The sequence below is a fragment of the Crinia signifera genome, chromosome 5 (assembly GCF_055691185.1).
Source record: "Crinia signifera chromosome 5, ASM5569118v1, whole genome shotgun sequence".
In the NCBI taxonomy this organism is placed as follows: domain Eukaryota; kingdom Metazoa; phylum Chordata; class Amphibia; order Anura; family Myobatrachidae; genus Crinia; species Crinia signifera.
The window spans coordinates 165,889,533-165,909,831 of record NC_139221.1 but is presented as its reverse complement, the minus strand read 5'-3'; the positions used below and the strand labels follow the sequence as shown (position 1 = coordinate 165,909,831).

General features: G+C 44.4%; 1 protein-coding gene across 9 annotated transcripts in view; it reads left to right on the top strand.

The window, feature by feature from the left end:
- The first annotated feature begins 443 nt into the window (after positions 1-443).
- Positions 444-20,299, top strand: part of CTNND2 (catenin delta 2) — a 444,220-nt gene continuing 424,364 nt past the window's right edge. For 4 of the 9 annotated variants that reach the window (XM_083188240.1, XM_083188245.1, XM_083188239.1 and 1 more), the window contains exon 1: positions 444-911. The gene's annotated coding sequence lies outside the window, so the exon portion shown is untranslated. The remainder of the gene's footprint in view (positions 912-20,299) is intronic. The other 5 variants (XM_083188242.1, XM_083188246.1, XM_083188241.1 and 2 more) reach the window with 2 other exon arrangements.

The following is a 20,299-nucleotide window of genomic DNA, read 5'->3' as shown; positions in this document are numbered from 1 at the left end:
GGGTTACTTCAATTGATACAACAACAAAAAATAACTTTCTTTAGCGTGCTCATGCCTGGCATAGTTTTGTACCCACTGTAGTGGTCCTATACACAAACACACACACAAACACACACACACACACACAAACACACACACTTTGAAGGAATGATGTCACCAAAAATAATTCTTGCATTTGAGCTGAGGCACAAGAAGCATAATCTAGTGCCAATGCATTACACTGCACATTGCGGCATAACACACACAATTAAGGAGGGGATTTACATGAAACCAAACAAACATGAAATTCTAGTTCCAGGGCACCATCCCCACAGAGCAGCATCTCCCTGCTGCGCCCACTCTCACAGCCCCAGTCTTGTAGCAGCCCAACATCCATCCTTACAAGTCTCCCCCTCAGCACTTGGCTCCTCCCGAAGCCTTCACAATTTGGAGGAAAGGGGCGGCGCTAAGGGCGCTCTCCACCAATGGAGACAGCAGCTTCTCCTCATCAGCACCATCAGAGAGGGAGAAGAAGAAGCATCTCCTCACGTCTCCATCTCCTGACAGATACATCAGGCAACGCCAGGGAAATCAAACCCAGCTCGCCCCGAAGACTGGCAGCGCCGCCCAGTCACCGAAGGGTTATACCGGCTGAAGCATCGCCATCCTGCGGACCTACTGTTCACGGCCACGTCCTAGCTGGGATCGGGGCAAGATGGGAAGGTGCCGGCTGCAGTGAGCAGCTCTCCTCCTCAGGAACAGACAGAAGGAGGAGGATGCTGCTGCATCTCTGCAAGGTCAGAGTCGTCCAGTGAGACAGATCAGCGGCCACCATCACAGGCACCGTCACCGGCTGCCTCCTTCTCTCCTACTCCTCCTCCTTCTCTTTGTGCTTGTCAGACACCAAGAAGAAGAATCTCCAGCGGCCTCCGGTAAGAGAGACGTTCGCTGCGGCTCTATAGATCTCTGCCATGCTGCGGCTGCTGCTGCTGTGGGATGAATGATGTAATGATGCGAGATAACTGTGATGGGTGATTACTTTCTGCTGTGCATGTGTTATGTCATACAGTGATCAAGTGCTGCTGTCAGTGACTCTGCTGCGACAAATTGGGGTGAGGGTGGTGGTGGAGAGAGGAAGACGCAGAACAGTGTGTACATGTATGGCAGCAGCAGTGTGTCATGTATGGCAGCTGCATTGTTCTTTGCGTTCTGATGGAGTTTCTAGACGATACCTCACAGTTCTCCCTTTCACTGCCTGCGTCTATGGCAGAATCACACCCCTCCCCCTCCTTCTCTAAAGCAGAAGATTAGAGGTGGAAGGAGAGAGGGAGGAGGGAGTGAGCATGGACTACTGTTCCGAAACATGCATCACCAGACACAGCAACCTCACACACAGACAACAAATCCACCACTATGCACTACAGTCATTGCTGCTAATCACATTGTCTCCACAGCACCTTCTCATGTATCCCCACCATTGCACATTATACTGACATACTGTATGAAGCCCAATATATAATTGTACTAGAAATGCTACATAATCCTGTCATTTGTATATTGCAAAGGAATTACACTCTCCGCCTCTCTCTCTCTCTCTCTCTCTCTCTCTCTCTCTCTCTCTCTCTCTCTCTCTCTCTCTCTCTGTCTCTCTCTCTCTCTCTTGTGTGTGTGCTCTATATCTACAGATGTCTGAGTAACACTGCAATCAATTAATTGCTTCCTATTAAAAAGTTAATTAGTTAAATATCAAGAGCAATCATTGCTTTCATGCAAGGGGAGATATGGGTGCACTCTGAATGTAAAGTACTGTTTTGCTTATTTTATAAAGGTATAATATTATAGTGCAGTAAATGTGCAATATATTCATATATAATGAAATTGATACCAATAATATACTGTAAACAGTGACAATAATATATTGAAATATTCAGATGATATCGATTGCAGCAGTATTCCTAAAATGAGGCATCTCAAGTTCATGGATATGAAAAATATGGCAATCTTGAGTTGATGGTTGGGTTGGTAAGAGATGTCAGACAGGAATCTAGAGCAGCATTGAATAACTCATTCTCTAATGTTTAAATCAAATTATTTTATGGGGTTAGCTAGCAATGAATAGAAGTAGTTTAGGAAGTCTACTACTAACTATGCCATTACTTTTCTAGAGGTTTGTTTGACATGTACAATATGTTGTAACTATTCAACAGATACATTGAACCCATAAACAGTCAGACTATAAAACATTCTTTATATATTAACAATGAACTGAATGACGTTCAGAATCTCTATATCCTAAATCTGTGATCTGTGACAGGTGTGGGTCCCCTGAGCCACAGCCTATTAACCAGCAGTAACATTATCTCTTGCTAGTAAAGCATTTGTACAAGAAAATATCTACTTTGGTTGTTTCAGCTGCACTACAATGGCCCAATTCCCCATTGATGAGAATCCTATACATGGTTGAATGTACATTTGATTATTGGCCAACATAATTATGCCATGTGGCTGATATCAGTCTGTTGAAAGCTGAGTGCCAACTTGCAAATTCAGACAATTTCGAAAAGTGATTATCCAACCAATAAAATGTGTACTACCCTTTGGCACTTACTAGTACTCTTATGCATGCAATATATCTGATGTGAAATAAACACTCAAGTACAATATCTGATTTGCAGGACTTCCGGGAAGATGCCGGGGGGTTCAAGGGAAATCTTATGCAATTTTAATGGTGCGTACACACGGATAGATTTGGCAAAAGATCTGGGAGTTCCCGACCGATTTAAACTACTAATCGCTCAAATCGTTCCGTGTGTATGAACGATATATTGGACGATGCGCATACCCACCGGTCATTGGTAGAGGTCGATGATCTTTCCTGCATGCAGAAAGATCAGAGACCAATCGTTAGCGATGTGTACCAATTGTTTCATGTGTATGCAGGATGAACGATTTAGTAAGGCTGATTGACTGGCTCCCTCTCCCACCACCATCATTAAAGATCAATCATTCATGTGTAATCGTTTGCTCAATCGTTCATCTTTTGACCCCAAATTGTTTGTGCAGGAGTTCAGAGGAAATCTTTAACTAGATTGAATCGTTGGCCAAATCTATCCATGTGTACGCACCTTAAGACTCAGATAAACTTCCCTACTGCATTGCCAACTTTACTCTTATGGCCATGCAATTTGTTGCAACAGAAACCTGCTACTTTTAATATTCTCCCCTTTCTGAAAGTGACTTAGGGCCTTTTTAAAGATCAATAATAGTCATGTGCACATGCGGAAACACAACTTCCTGAGTGACTTCAGTAACTGGCACAGTGTGCAATTCTACTACTGCTACTAATTAGCAGCAGAGAGCCCAATTCAGCAGCAGTTGCAATATCATGGGTAGGACTGCATATTAGAGGTGCTGTAACTGCAGTGGACTAATGTTGCATCACTCTGGCATTTCAGTATCCACCTATGCAGTTCACAATAGGCAATATGGTATAGTTATTGTTTTCACAAAATGTGTATTACTGGTGATACACAGTATGTATACTGTAACATTAGTACATTTTCATTAATTTGATATTTTGATTGTAAGTGGGTTATATGGAATAAGTTTTTTACTTGTATTGATAAGATATACTGTAATATTAGGGAGTCCAGGAGTAGTTAGTTAAAATAAAATCAATAAAGCAATTTGATAATTAATTAGTTCCATAGTAGTTTATGTCAAAATTTGGGTTGGTCTTGTTTAATAAACTTGTCCTTTAATTGGCTTTTAAGTGTAACAAATAGAAATAAACATCTTTTCCAAAATTATTCTGCCAAAATATTTGTTTGTTCTGCAGTTGGCTGTGAAATCTCACACAGTTTGGAAGTGCAATTTGGCATTTCCAGTCCTACCCCAATACAATATACAGAATGAAGTGATCATCATCCAAAAAATGTTCAAAGACTATAAATACTGTATACAAACTTAAAAACACAGTGCGGTTCAAACCTCTGTGAAATACAAAATAGCCTGTTCTGGTTCAAAAATAGATTTGTGCAAAAGTTTGTACTGTACTGTACTAAAGATAAAAAAAATGTGTTACAACTATAGTTTGCATATAGGCAAGTGATTTTTATTTTTAATTAATCAGAAATATACACAGGAGCAAGGAAATATAAAACTGTTGATATTCAGAATTCATAAGTTTATATAAATATATTTGTGCTAATACAAATTAGTATACAAATATTTCTAGCTTATCTCCAACTTTATGCAATCTTCTTAGTCCAATTTTCCCATTTGATCTTTAGCCACATTTCATTTGTTCTGACATCTTTATGAATGGGATCTTATAGTTATTGTTTAAGGATCTTGAGAAGCTCCACAGCTAGGATAGTCTTTTTGTTAATATTTCTGATATTCTGATTTATTACACACTGACAACAGGGATGGTGGGCTCCTTTCAGCTCTGGGCCCCATACCATCAGCACTCCCTGCACCTAAGTTAGTTCAACTCTTTAGTGGGCCCATTCGTTTGTATCATAAAAGGTTTTTTTGAAAAGTTTTGAAAAAAAAATAGACAAGGCCACGCCAATAAATTGCTTAGGAACCCCATTGGGCTATTAAGCAATTGAGTGACTTGGCTTTGTCTAGTTTTTTCTAAACTTTTCCATTCAAAAAACCCTTTTATTATACAAACTGAGTCTCACTAAAGGAATATTTATTTGTTTCTTCACAGGTACTGTAGTATGCAAAAAGGTTTTTTTTTTTTATTACTACCTATGAAGAAACAAATAAAATACAATCTTGGAAAATTTCCATCATTTGCTTTGTGAATTTCATAGAACTTGTGGACTTTTTGAGTTATTGGTGCTGCACCACTATTGGGAGTTATTTGTGGTTCTCTGTTTCCTAGCCCTCAGGAAACCCTGTGGTGAAGCAGCCTTAAATTTGGACATTGGCATAAAAGCGCAAGGGAGGTATTGGGATATATATATATATATATATATATATATATATATACACACAGTAGGCAGCACTCAGGGGGTTTGTTATGCAAGAATAAATGCTTTATTGCATAGGATAGCAATCTATCTATCTATCTATCTATCTATCTATCTATCTATCTATCTATCTATCTATCTACATCCCTGGCACTCTGCTCCCACTTACTGGTACAACCTTGCTCCTGGTGCTATTCTTTAGAGGTTGCAACCCCTCATATCCATAGAAAGGCACTCTGGAGACTTTTCGTTCAGGTGAAAAAAACTTGTTCAGTCTGAATAAAGAGTAAGTTTTTCATATTTTTTCTCCTTTACTAAAAGTCTCGAATGAGTGCCTTCCCAATGCCAAGGAAAGTATATATATGAACCAAGTAGATTAAGTGAGATGTGCGCCAAGGTGTATCAAACAGGTATTTGTGAAAAGAGTCCAGTCCCATATAATGCAATCCCCTTGGGTATGTGGGGTGTCAGCTGGGTCCAGGAACAGTGGTGTGCCGTTCAGGGAGTAGTTATTGGAACTACTGGTTTGGACTCTGATAGCGACTCTGATAGCGACTGTTATGCACGTATTAAATTCACATGGGACAGTTTTTATAAATATAGGTTACCGTTAGACAATTTATTATGCACAGGGGAAAGAATAAAAAGAGAGATACATAAAAAAATGGTTTTTGTTACAAAAAAGGGGGATATAAATATATACCCACAAAAAAGGAGGAATGGTGAATCAGTAAAACAGACGGATAAAACAATAATAGAGAAAATATATATATATACTCTTTTAAAAAGAAAACATTTTTACCATCTAATACAAGATATAAACACCTGATAGGTAATAAGGATGTGTGGCGGAAGTGATGTCACGCTCCAAACTAATGGAGCTGACACACTTCACTTCGATTTACATACTGTTTCTGTATTTATCACATTCATTTTTGTAAACTAATAAGCTGTCTGATATATATGGTGTTTGCAGTATATACTATTTGTCTTTTATACTGTTTTATGCAGTACTCTAGCTCAACCAATTATTAGTTCTAATGAGGGGGGCGGCACCTAAGACCCTATACCAGGTTCAAGAATAGCCTCAGTCATTATGTCCCTTACCCCTGATGAAGTCCAGTTGGACGAAACATGTTGGGAAAACTTCGGTCACCTGTCCCTCACCGCACTGCCTAAGATAAGCTGCTTTTAAAAAAAAATATTTTTGTACTCACATTTTAGTACCTATCAGGTGTTTATATCTTTTATTAGATGGTAACAATGTTTTCTTTTTAAAAGAGTATATATATTTATTTATGTGAATTAATGCACTATTATGGGACAACAAAAATTAACTAGAGTGCTACTATGGGTCATAAAATGAACATCTACTGCAGAGGCAGGTGTCTCTCTAGACGTATTGGGTGGATTATCCTTCAAAATGTTGCTATTGGGCCCACAAAGTTCTTCTTACACCTTTAGTATGGAAGATCTACAAATAGATTTGACTGTATTTATATCTCTTTACACTAAAGAAGAAACGCATTATGGAGATATGATCCCCTGTAGATATACATTTATCATTTCAATCCATCTTTGCACATTTTCCCTTACATTTCTATGGGGTGTGAAGGACAATTTGCCAGTGGACATGATGTGCCATTTCACAATGGAAGCTAGCGTTGATGTTGGGGAATGCCCCCCTTTGTTTATTAGAACTTTAGGTATGGTGAGCAATTATAAGTACAGGCTTGACAAACACAGGACTCTTCTGCCCACTATGAAGCAGTGATTGATATTCTGGGCTATTGCATTTACCTAATGTTATTTTGTGGAATGTAGGGAAACATTTAAGTTTTTCTTTCTATCTTTCTATTGCAGAATGCTGATATTTTTTTTTTTCATTTTAATGTATTTTCTTTCAAATCTATTTTACTATTGAAATGGCTACTGACTGTGCTGTTTATCTCTCACTTTCTGTTCATTTATTTCAGTATGACAGGGTCAAATGTTGTGCTGACATGTCTACATTACCAGCACCAGATCATTACTGATAATCTACAGCCTTTTCAGAGTTATAATTATGTACTAATTATTTGAATATATCTTTATAATAGGTTTTTGAAACACTGCACTCTTCTGATGATCTGTTTTCCTATGTAGGCATCGAGCAGTGGATTATTGTCCTGAGATTTGTAATGGACAATTGATTATTTGTTTTTCATTATTTGTTTAGGATAGTATGCCATTAACAGTGCTCTGCAGTGACCTTGTTTTCTTTGCAGAATGTGATGGCTTTGTGCTTTAAGAACTACACTTCCAGATCTTGATATTTTGCTTTGGATAAATTTCCTCTGTAAGATACTAACCTGCTCTCCTGAAAGGGGGAAGAAAGGGAACCCAAGAGGAAAGGGTGGATCTCCCATAACTCCTCCAAATTATGTTCTGGAAATGTGGGTACCTAGGAAAGGGGTGTGACTAATTGCTTTTTGTGCAGTTATCTCTTCTTTGACACACAATTTGTGAGATTATACCATGATGGGGCCATAACTAGGGTGGAGTTTCTGGTGCATTTTTACAGAATAGAACGCCCTGCAGGCTGTGCTCCCCTGCCACTACAGCACCTATTTCTGTGTGCCGGCAGTGATGCATGTTACACTAGCGGAGACTGGGGAGAGTGAGAATTAGGAAGAAGACAAAGAGAGCAGGAGCACCCATCTGCAGAAATCCGCGGACAGACAGGCTGCTTTCTACTACAGGTTTCTCGGTACTTGTTTCCTAGCAGGGCGCCCAGATTTCCTATGTACGCTAATGTAGTGAAATCACATCGCACATCACATGGCTTTTTGTGCCCCGGGCGGTGGCAGAACGCGTCCTCCGACCTTTTCTTACTACCACTTGGCGTGGAGTTGATTTTATATAGTGTGGCGAGCGCAGCGAGCCACCGAGCCTGAAGCATGGCGAGCGCAGAGGAATACATGTAAAGTAATACGCGTACGCTCGCCACGCTTCGGCCTCGGTGGCTCGCTGCGCTCGCCACACTATATAAAAGCGACTCCACGCCAGCGTGGACAGTGGGGGTATGAAAAGGTCAGAGGACGCGTTCCGCCGCCCCTCACGGGGATCGCTGCTCTCGCCATGCTTCGGGGTGACGTTTTAGGTGTTTTAGGTGTTTACCCATATGAACTACTAAGATCACATCTCACATCTCACGCCACAAAAAAGGGCCATGCAATGCGATGTGTGATGCAATTGCACTCAGGGTGCAGTGCATAAATTAACTAAATTAACTACTGAGATCGCATCGCACATCACATTGCTGACATCGCAAGGCACAAAAAGCCATGCGATGCAATGTGCGATGCGATTTCACTACGCAGAATAGCCCACTAAGCAACTAGCTTAGTGGGCGCCCTGCTAGGAAACAAGTACCGCTTGTACAATTAAAAATCGAATAGCAACACATGCCGCTATATTGCATGCGATGTGATGCACTACGATGGAAATTGGGGGTGTGGAAGGTGTGCAATGATGGAACAGCATGCAAATCGGCCGGAAAACACGAAAAATCGGCCAAAATTCGGCCGCAAAATCGCATCCGATTTTTGCACGCGATTTTCGGCCGATTTTCGGCCGATTTGCGGGCGCCCAGATAATACACAAGTACCCCGGTTTCTCCCACCATAGTCACATGTTATATTTACAGAGGGGCAACAGTGTAGTATTATGTATGTATGCACAATGGGAGAAGCAGCTGTGTACTGTTATATGTATATGTGGGAAGCTGATTTGTACTGTACACTATGTTAACAAAAGTGACTGAACACTACCATCGCACACGAGCAACAAGTGGCCACTAATGTGTCGGTTTAGACAAGAACACTTTGTATGAAGCTCTGCAGATATGGGCGAGCAGCTGCTCATAAACCTCTAATGACAAAAAAAAGAATGCAACTAAGTGCTTACAATGGTGTAAAGAGTGCAAAAAACTGGACAGTGGAACAATGGCGGGGAATGTTATGGAGTGACAAATGAAGAGTTACATTTTTCAGGTCAGGTAGATGTTTTTGGCGATTGCCAGGAGAATCTCTTATGCCACAGTGTGCAATACCTACAGTATAACATGGATGTGGTGGCGTTATGCTGTGGGACTGTTTCAGCTGTGTTGGCATGGTTCCACATTTTGTAATGCATGGTTTAGTGTTTAGCACATTGTGGCAATCCTATGGAATGTTGTTATCAGGACAACCTGTTATGTTTCCAGGGTGATGCTGGATTGGCATATAGAAAATGTTCTATTAAGACTCTCTAAGATGAATTGTAGTGATAGATGCATTCTGGGCCGTCTCGACCTTCTTCCTTGTCACAGTTGGTTACTGTATATAAGGTGGAATCAGTTGCGGATTCAGGGGGGGGGCACCTGGGCACGTGCCCCCCCTGTCATTTTATTTTGTAGCTGAGGACCAGGGCTTTCCAACGAGCCCAGCCCGTGTCTCTAGCCCCCCGGGAACCAAAGATATCGCCTGGCAAAGCTGTAACGTTTTTTCCCCATAGGATAATATGGGACCCGGCAATTCCGACCCCCACCTAGTTCCTACGGCTGCCAGTTCCCTCCCTGGCATCACAGAAGCTTGTGGTTGATCTCATTCAATTCCAAATCGCTGGGCCTTTAATATGATACCAGGCTGGTCCATATCGGACAATCGGTTCCAGAGATATTGCATGTAAACCGATTTTTTTATTTTTGAAATGTAATTTCATGGCTGTTCATGTTCTTTGATGGCAGATTACTCTGAACCAGACGTTTCAGTTTCACTGAACCAAAATCATTCAAAGTCCACTCAAATCAATATGATACTTGTCTCATGTAAATGGATCAGTTGGTTCCGAAGATATAGCCGGTTAAATGAGATAACTGGTTAAAGAGGGGGAGGGGTGGTTTTCTCTCCCCCTCACACCAGAAAATGCAGGGACTAGGCTGGTGTAAAGGGGGCCAACCTGGGAATGCATTTTCTGGTGTGAAAGGGGTATTATTTCAAATAGCCTGGACCTGCAGTGCTCTGAATACAGCCAGGCTCTGCCACTATCAGTGGCTATCACTTCTGCCTGGCGGCGGCTGTCCCCCATTTACCGTGAGCATGTATTCTCCCTTGGCAATGAGCATGTAATCCCACATGGCAACGAGCATGGAACCTCTGGCAATGAGCATGGAACCCTTGGCAATGAGCATGTAGATAAGCAGCTCTTATGTAGCATAATTTTTAATAGGCATTATGGTGTTTGGCATAATACATAATGGACATAATGGCATGTAACTTAACGTGTAATGGACATTATGGTGTAAATGTTTAATGCGCGCCTTTGATGGACAATGTCCCTGTTTATGAAGCGTATTGGGAATTTTGGCTTAATCTGTGTGGCATTATGTGAATTCTAGCTCAATGCGTGTGGCATTATGTGAATTTTGGCTCAATCCTAGTGGCATTATGTGAATTTTGGCTCAATCCGTGTGGCATTTTTTGAATTTGGCTCAATCTGTGTGGCATTATGTGAATTTTGACACAATCCATGTGGCATTATGTGAATTTTGGCTCAATCCATTTGGCATTATGTGAATTTTGGCTTAATCCATGTTTTATTATGTGAATTTTGGCTCAATCCGTGTGGCATTATGTGAATTTTGGCTCATTCCATTTGGCATCATGTGTAGGGGCAAGTATAGTGGGGTCTAGTATTTTGTTGCATAATGCGTAGAAGTTGTATATAGTGTTGTACACTACACTCAAGGACATGCCCCTTGTTGAGTGGCCACACCCCTTTTTCCGGAGCGCGCCTTCGGCACGCACAACTGCAACCTTCACTTTTGTCGCCATGGTGGGCCTGCGTACTTTAAATGCCAGGGCCTATTTTTAAACCCATTCCCACCCTCTCTCTGCCGCTCTCTTAGCATGTACACTGGCATTACTAACACCGCCCCTCCCCCACCTAAACCCTCTTTTATCATGGTGCCCCCCCTGTCATTTTATCCTGGATCCGCCCCTGGGTGGAATGGCAAAAATTATCACATGCTGTTGTCCCAGAACTTGTGGACAGTTTGCCAAGAAGTGTGTCTGCTGTAATAATCACTGCATGTGGAGGACCTGCAAAGTACTGATAACAATAAAGTCTTGTTGACCTATTTGCTGTCTGTGTCTAATCACTTATGTGCAATTCTGAAGCAGGCCCTGATTGCAGATAAAGTAGGCAAATGCACCAGCCGCCATCAGTGGTTTTGGTTTTGGATCTGTATCTCCTGGTTTTGGATCTGTATTTGATTTTGCCTAAACCGCCTTGCTGGTTTTAGTTTTGGGTGTGTATTTTTTTTTTAACCTCAATAAAATTAATTTCCACTCATTTCCAGCGAATTTTGACCACCTCATATCTCACAATATTGTTTTACATTTTTTTACCAATTTTGGTAAAAGTGAGTTATTGGGTGACACTAATACCCCTTTCACATTGCACTTGTAAGCCAGTATATTGCCGCTTTTTCAGCATTTTGAAACGGTACCAGCTGCAATGAGAAAGGTCCCCAGTCAATAACTGGCTTTTGACCCGTTTTATGAAACGTTTACAAAAACAAGCTGAAAGCAGGGGGCAATGTGAAAGCAGTATAAGTAACAAAGCAGCGCACAAATACATAGCACATTTTTCATGACACCGCACAGTGTTGTGCATTAGTCACAGTACACCACACAGTAGTAACCTTATACATGTTGCAACAAATGGTAGTACCCTTATAAATGCTACAAAACACTAGAGACAATTATACTCACTGGGGCACAGTGCGCTTCAGATACAGTGTAGGTCACAGTGCAGGATACAGTAAGCATCAGATACAGTATAGGATACAGTGTGGCAGAGCCGGCCCTAGCCTAAATTATGCCCTAGGCAAGATTTTGGCTGTTGCCCCCTAGCACCGCCACTAGTTCCGTCTCTAACCCTGCTCCCCTTTCCCAGCACCATCAACCCTCATCATTGCAGTCATAATTTTGGTGCTCCTACCCGCAATATTTTAAATAGAAACAGCGCACCCATTTGGTGCGGAGCCCAAACAGGGGTGTGTTCTTGCTGGGAAGGGGCATGGCCACACAATAGTACCCCCAATTCAAATTATGCCTTACAGTAGTGCAACTTTATTCACATTATATCATGCGATGGTGTCCCTTATTCATGTTACATCACACAGTAGTACCACTTTACCTCATGTACATTACTCCTCATATTATTCACATTATACCCTTCGAAAAAAATCCTGAGAAAATATTGTATTTTAAGCACCTCCATGGCCACACTGCAACCCAGCACAAAGCAGTGTGTGCTGTGCAGAGGAGAAGAGCTGCAGCTGATGCTGTCACTTAAGGGGACGGGGCCCGGGGCCCCCACTGGGCCCTTTCATCAGACTTTGGCCTGGGTAATTTGTACCCCCTACCCCATTCTCTAGGCACCCCTGATAATACCACACAGTAATGCCCCTTACACATGACACACATTATTAATGTCCTTATAACCATAATGCCCCTTACACATTATGCCAACCTTTATTAATGCCCTTCATACACATAATGACACAAATAATGGCCCTTACACATATGTCACACATTATTAATGCCCTTATACACATGACACACATTATGCCCTTACACATGTCACACATTATTAATGCATTTATACATGACACATAATGCCCCTTACACATATGCCGAACACTATTGCACAACCCACCCACCCGCAGACAGGACTCGCACAGCCGCTAACAGCCTCACTCACACACATAAAATAGGCATGCTGCATATCATTTTAATCAGCAGAAGCTGCTGATGCCCCTAGGCATTCCAAATGCCCTAGGCAATTGCCTAGTTGGCCTATGCCTAAGGCCGGCTCTGCAGTGTGGGTCAGATACAGTGTGCGTTATATCGGATACAGTTCAGTTCAGTTCAGTTACAGTGCAGGTCGGATACTGTGTGTGGGTTACTGTTCTCATAATATACAATGCGGGATATAGCGAGGGTTGAATAAAGTGTGGGCTGGATACAGTGAAGGTTGAATACAATGCAGATTATATTGTCAGATACAGTATGGATACAGTGTGGGTTGGATACAGTGCATGTTGGTTATAGTATAATTCACAGTGCAGAATACACTGTTGGTTGGTTACATTGTAGATTAGATATAGTGCGGGATACAGTGCAGGTTGATACAGTGACGGTTGGTTACAGTATGGGTCATATACAGTACAGGATATAGTGGGGGTTGGCTACAGTACGTGTCAGATACAGCGCGGGTCAGATACACCAATAGTGCACTTAGTGTAACAGGTGATGTCGGCAGTGCTTGTGGTATCCTCAGTGCAGGAGTGCAGGCAGTTTAGCAGTACGGGAATGCCGGCGGTGTCCTCGGTTTGACGGTGCTTGTGGTATTTCCCGCATGGGTGTGCTGTTGGTGTCAACAGCGCAGTTGTGTTGGCAGTGCATGGGTACCAGTGGTATCCTCAGTGTGGGGATGCGTCCTGTGTCAGCATTGCAGGAGTGTTGGCGATGTGCTTAATGTGGGGTGGCCCGCTGTGTTGGCAGTGCAGGGGTGTCAGTGATCTCCTCAGTGAGGTAGTACCAGTTGTGTCTGCAGTGCAGAAGTGCAAGTGCCAAGTGATGTCCTTAATGTGGAGTTACCTACTTTGTTGGCAGTGTGTGTGTGTGTGTGTGTGTGTGTAGGGGGGGGGGGGGCAGCAAAGTCCTCAGAGCAATGGTCGGGCTATTTCAGCAGTGCAGGGCTGCCAGTGGTATCCTCAGTGCGGGGTGCCAGCTGTGTTGGTAGTGCAGGTGTGCCAGCCGCGTCCTTAGTGCAGGGTTGCCTGATGTGTCAGCAGTGTGAGGGGCTCAGACTGGGGTTCTGGGGCAGTCAGCAGTTCATGTGGTTTGGTGGGAACAGCAGTGCGAGTGGGGAAGAGAGTACCAGTGCTGCCAAGAGGTCTGATGGGCCCCAGTAAAATGTTTGGGGCGTGGCCTAATTGCAGGTAGCATCGCCATACCTCCCAACATGACCCATTCCAGGAGGGACAAGATGTTCTGTTCCTGACTTGCGTGCCAGTGGCAGTTGCAGAGTTGCAGGGCTGCAGCACAGTCCAATACTCAGATAGGGGAGCTGCACCAACTGACACCCTAACCATAGGCGAATCTAGAATTATGGTAATGGAGGGTCCCAGATCTAGACATAACAGCAGGGGGATCTTTGCGTGGCGTAGCCGCGCAGCAAAAAGGGGGCGTGGCCTCATGGGAAGGGGGCGTGGCATCACAAAAAGGGGTGTGGTATTACACTTTAGACCATACACAGTAATGCCCATTACACATTTTAGCAAACTCCGTAATACCCATTACACATAAAGCCACACGCCGTAATGCCACTTACACATAAGGCCACACACCATAATGCCCATTACACATTGTGCCACACATCATGATGCCCATTACATACTATATAACAAACCGTAATGCCCATTACATATTTGCCACATAAGTGCTGCTTACCTACGTGCTCATTGCTAGGGGGCTCTTGCTTGATGGCACCATAGTACCCATTACACATGATGCCGCACACCATAGTACCCATTACACATGATGCCGCACACCATAGTACCCATTACACATGATACCGCGCACCATAGTACCCATAACACATGATGCTGCACACATAATGTCCCTTACACATGATGCTGCACACCGTAATGCCCCTTACACATTAAGCCACACATTATGCGTCATTTTTATATGAGCCTTCGCTGCTGCTGCAGGGAGAGATGGAGAGTGGTGCAGCTGCTTCTATGGGGAGAGGAGCAGAGCGCAGCGCAGAGCATGCTCCCACTTCCCTCCTGGTGTTCCCTCTATCCGAGTGGACATTTGAAATATTGTGCGCGCTGTTGTTGTGCGTGATGTCGGGGGAGCACGCTGGGCGCCGGCACCACATGATTAAAAGGGGGGGGGGAGGCTGAGGTGAAAGCGGGAAGAAGAATTGGAGTGGAAGCTGCAGGGGTGACAGTCATTGACAGCTGGGCAGAGAGCAGGGGGCTGCCCGGCTGTATTCAGAGCACTGCAAGTCAGGGCTGTTTGAAATAATACCCCTTTCACAACAGAAAATGCCAGGCCCATATACACCAGCCTAGTCCCTGCATTTTCTGGTGTGAGGGGGAGAGACAACCACTCCCCTCTCCCTACCCCCCTTTAACCAACCAGCAATATCTTCGGAACCAACTGACCCATTTACATGAGTAATATCATATTGAAGAACTTTTGAGTTGGCTTCAAATTATTTTGTTCCCGTGAAATTGGGCTGTTTGGTTCCAGAGAAATCTGCCCTCAAAGAACATAAACAGTCATGAAATTACATTTAAGAAATGAAAAAAAACAAAAAACAAACGGGTTAACCTCAATATCCCTGGAACCAATTAACCCATATGGATCCAGCCTGCTATCAGATTGAAGGCCCAGCGATTTGGGTTAGACTGAGATCAACCTCGAGCTTCAGTGATGCCGAAGGGGAACTGGCAGCCGTTGAACTGGGTGGGTGTCGTAATTAGCGGGTCCCATGTTATCCTATAGGGAAAACGTTCCAGGTTTGCCTGGTCGTATCGCCAGTTCCCAGGGGGCTAGAGACACGGGGCTGGGATCGTTGGAAAGCCCCATCCCTCAGCTACAAAATGGGCTAATGGGAGGTCCTGTGCACCCCCGGACCACCCCCTAGATTTGCCTATGACCCTAACCTCCACAGTCAGTGAATCACTGGCAGGTGTGGCTCACCTATTTGAATATTGGACAGTGGTGCAGTCCCACTTCTGCAATAGCCACTGGCATGGAAGTCCGGGAGCAGAGCATTTTGTCCCTCCTGGAATGGGTCATGTTGGGTGGTATGCATGGCTATGCCCCCTTAGGGAAATAGTACAAAAAATGATTGTTGCTGCTGACTGGAGCAGGGGAGCCATGGAGCCTCTCAGCCAGGGGCAATTTGGGCGCAGCAGCAGCAGCCTTTATGAAGTCTAGCACACTCCAGCGTGTGCTGTGCTACTGATACTGTTGGAGGGAGAGGAGTTGGGTGTAGCAGACCTGGGCAGGCCCTGTCATAAGGCCTGGGTAATTCGTACCCGCCACACCCCCTCGGCAGCCATGGGGGGCGCCATATTCAGTGCGGTTCTTCATTGATGTAAAAAAAATTATAAATTCTATGTGCATCTGCAGCTGTATCTGCATACAACATGATACATCACAGTGTTTTTCAGGGAAATAATGTATCATAGCATTTCATATGAAGATACAGCCATGGCCACCATGCTTGGCACTACCGATTCACACTGTGGCATAGCATGACTAGAAGGGCTATGCATGTGCTAGGAGGCTAGATGTACTGTGTATAGACACAGTGGCGGATTAAGGCAGGGGCAATAGGGGTGGTCGCCCCCACACATCAGGGGGCCCCTACAATCACAGAGCCGCTGCCAAATCAGTCAGAGAGCCCGGCACTGCCCTGGGGAGCAGTGGGTGGTGGCAGCGGGTGCTGGGACCTTGTAGCGCTATTTGCTGAGCACCGCGGTGGGAAGCGCTGCTGATTTAGAAAATTGTGGCCGGACGCTGATTGTCAGGACGCACAGCCAATCAGCATTTGGCCAGTTTTTTCTAAATTAGCAGCGCTTCCTGCCTGGCAAATAGCGCTACTAGCCGCCGCTGCCCAACCAAATGCCGTAATCTCCTTCCACCTTCTCAGCCCTGTGCTGGGGGCACTGACAGTTGCCAGTATACCTCTGGCTGCCACTGCCGCACACAGGCACCTCTATCTCATCTGCTGCTGCTGTGTGCAGTACATACACACAGGAGCCCCGGGGAGACCCATCCTGTAAGCGTGGAACATAGGTACAGGAGCAGGGAGGGGGAGGGGGGGGGATGTCGTCAGCGTGATCTGTGGGGGGCCCCCACAAATTTGTTGTCCAGGGCCCCCACACACCTTAATCCGGCCCTGAATGGACACATCTGTATATATTGTTTGTTCAAAATGTAATAAAAACTGGTGTGGGCTGATGCCTTCAAGCATACATTATGAACTGTTGTTGTCTTGACCTGTTTCTGTTTGTTAGCAGACGGTTTAAGTTGGCCCAGGGGCTGACATGCTTAAAAATCTGAAATCTGCTATCTAGGGCAGATGTGAGATTTTATTGTTTGAATTATGTGCAAGAACCTAGTGATCAAAAAGGATAATTCAGTATAGTGAGCCTTAAAAACTTTTTTAGTGCTTTTTGAGGGAATTAAATTAGGGATACGGTCCTTGGGTTGAAACCCTTAGGATGGACAGGCCATAGGTTGACACCCATAAAAGTTCGACATGGCTTAGGTTGACATGGACTATAGGTTGACAGGGACATTAGGTCGACATGAAAAAGGTTGATATGTTTTTAAAAGGATTTTTTTTTTTAAAAGGTGGTTTTTCATACCTACCATCCACTAGGGCATGGAGGGAGAATAAAATAGTGTGCCGCGCGTAGGGAGGCACCAAGCCCAAAGCACCGCGATCGAAGCGGTAGACTTATACGGTGTCCAAGTCGACATAGACATAAAATAAAAATTTACCATGTTGACCTTTGGCATGTTGATCTAAAGACCCTGTTTACCTATAGACCATGGTGATCTTTTATAGGTGTCAACTTATGGCTTGTCAACCTAAGGGTGTCGACCCAATGTATGTCTACCTACAGTACATCAGGTTTACCCAATGACCCTTACCCAGTGATTGTGCTGGCGACTGTTAAGGATCCCATACACTATGCGATTTGTACCCGATTCCAGCTTATTGGACCAAGAAATCATGTGAAATCAGCCCAAATAGCATCTGATCCAAGCTGATGCACAATCCTGTGTGCATTGGATCGGAGCCGGAGATCATAGATTTTATGTGCAACCCTCAGCGGCACATCCATTGGTGCTTTTTAGAAGAACCTGTGACATATCGCATCTGATGCGGGAGGACGGCGAGTCCCCCGTCCGGCTCCTGAGAGTTACATGTGATAAATCGCATGCGATTTATCACATGTAAAAAATATCAAGTGCCAAATTATATGTGAGCCTTCCCAGGGAGCTGCCAGGGAAATAAGGTCAACCAAGTGTATGGGGTCCTTTAATGCTGGATGCCCAATGGAGCGATTCAAATGTGGCTCCGTATGATGACAGCCAGCTGCCGGTGTTGGCTTTGCTCACCTAACTCTTGAGGTGGGGAACAGAAATATGTGAAAAGTAACCCATTTGGGCACCCAAGTGGCACTTTTAGCTTCACACCATGAACTTTAGCTTGGTTTAGCCATTTTAGGCGGATCTGATACGATTTGCCGGCGGTCGGGATCCCGGCGGTCGGAATCCCGACACTGGAATCCCGACCGCCGAAATCCCGACAAGGGGGGGACATGGATCGCCCCCCCTTGCGGGCTCGCTGCGCTCGCCACGCAGCGGGCCCGGTGCCTCGCTACGCTCGGCACGCTATTTTATTCTCCCTCTATGGGTGTCGTGGACACCCACGGAGGGAGAAAGTTTCGGGATTTCGGCGGTCGGGATTCCAGTGTCGGGATTCCGACCGCCGGGATCCCAACCGCCGGCAAATTAACTGCATCCCTTTTAGGCTTCTAAATCCAGTGTTTCAGGATGTTCTCAGTGCGATAACACAACGGACACACAAACAATTGCATATTGCCATGTCTAAAGTGATAAATGATATACAGCCAATTAAACAATTGATTACATCATCTGACAGACCTCTTATTTATACCTAAAACCTTCTGCAACAAAGGGTAATAAAATATATACTGCTGCACCTTGCATGCTGCATAATGCCCACATTATCCATTGGGTTTTAATACTGTATGTGTGTGTAAATCTGGCTCTAATACTCTTGAAAATCTTGAGGCCTCATACACTGATATCTCTGGGGCCCCAACCCCCTAAAATGCTATCAAGCGCATAAACTGGATGCACTACCTCACCCTGCATCTAGTGGTATATTGCACTGACCCAGTCCCCCGTCCTATGGCTTGCATTATATCACACTAATGCACTCCCTCACCCTGTGTTATATAACACTGACGCAGTCCCTCACCTAGCAACCTGCGCTCCCTCACCCTGTGGCCTTCGTTTTGTCACACTGACTCACTCCTTTACCCATTTGACAGCATTCTACAGTATGTCACTGTTGCATCCCTCGCCCTGCGACCAGCATTCTATCACACTGACGCCCTCCCCCACACCGCAGCATGTGCTCTATCACACTGACGCCCTCCCCCACCCCGCAGCATGTGCTCTATCACACTGATGCCCTCCCTCACCCTGCGGCCACCATTCTATCACCCTGACAAGCTCCCTCACCCTGCAGCCAGCGTTTTATGTCACTGTTGCATCCCTCGCCCTGCGACCAGCATTCTATCACACTGACACACGCCCTTGCCCTGCGGCCAGTGTTCAATCCCAATGACGCCCTCCCTCACCCCGCAGCATGTGGTCTATCACACTGACATGCCCTTTCAGCCTGCTCTCTAAAACACGGACGCAACTCTCTCCCCTTGTGTCCTGCGCTCTATCACAGTAACGCATGCCTTCATCACATCCTCCGGCCTGCGGTCTATTACTGATATGCACCCTAACACCTCGCCACCCCACAGGCTAATCCTGACTCTTCTTGCTATTGCTTAACCCTCATACCCAGGGTGCAGTATCACTGGCTGTGTAGGCCTGGAACTCCAGCAGCCACCTGAAACTTAAATGTAATTTTATTTTCAAGTTATTGTAACAGCCAGGAAAACTCAAACGATGGCTACTAATGAGGATGTATGCTTAAAACAAGATACAGTAGGTTAATAGTTTATCTACATTTTACATCATCTCATTGAAACTTGACTGAAATGCAAAAATATTATTTCAAAAAAGTTAATAAAAATAAATAGGACAATTTATAACCATAAATGAATCCAGAGGGAGGGTGGCTTAGGGCACTAGGGTCTAAATCCAGCTCTGCTAGGTAGTGGGGCCAACATGATCATTTCAGCATTTTGGATCTGCCTCCTCGTCATTGACCTGCGATTTAAAGAATTCTGCCCATCTGTTTTCCTGTGTATCTTTTCTACAATGTAAAATAAAGCATGCACCTAGTTAGTTTTTATTTTCACCTGTAATGTAAATAGCAGATGGATCCACATACACGTGTGCACACATTGGGACTTATTGGGACTTATTGATGTGATTATGCCTACAGAGACTTTCCATCAAATGGGCATCTTACTCGCATCCATAATGTGAAAA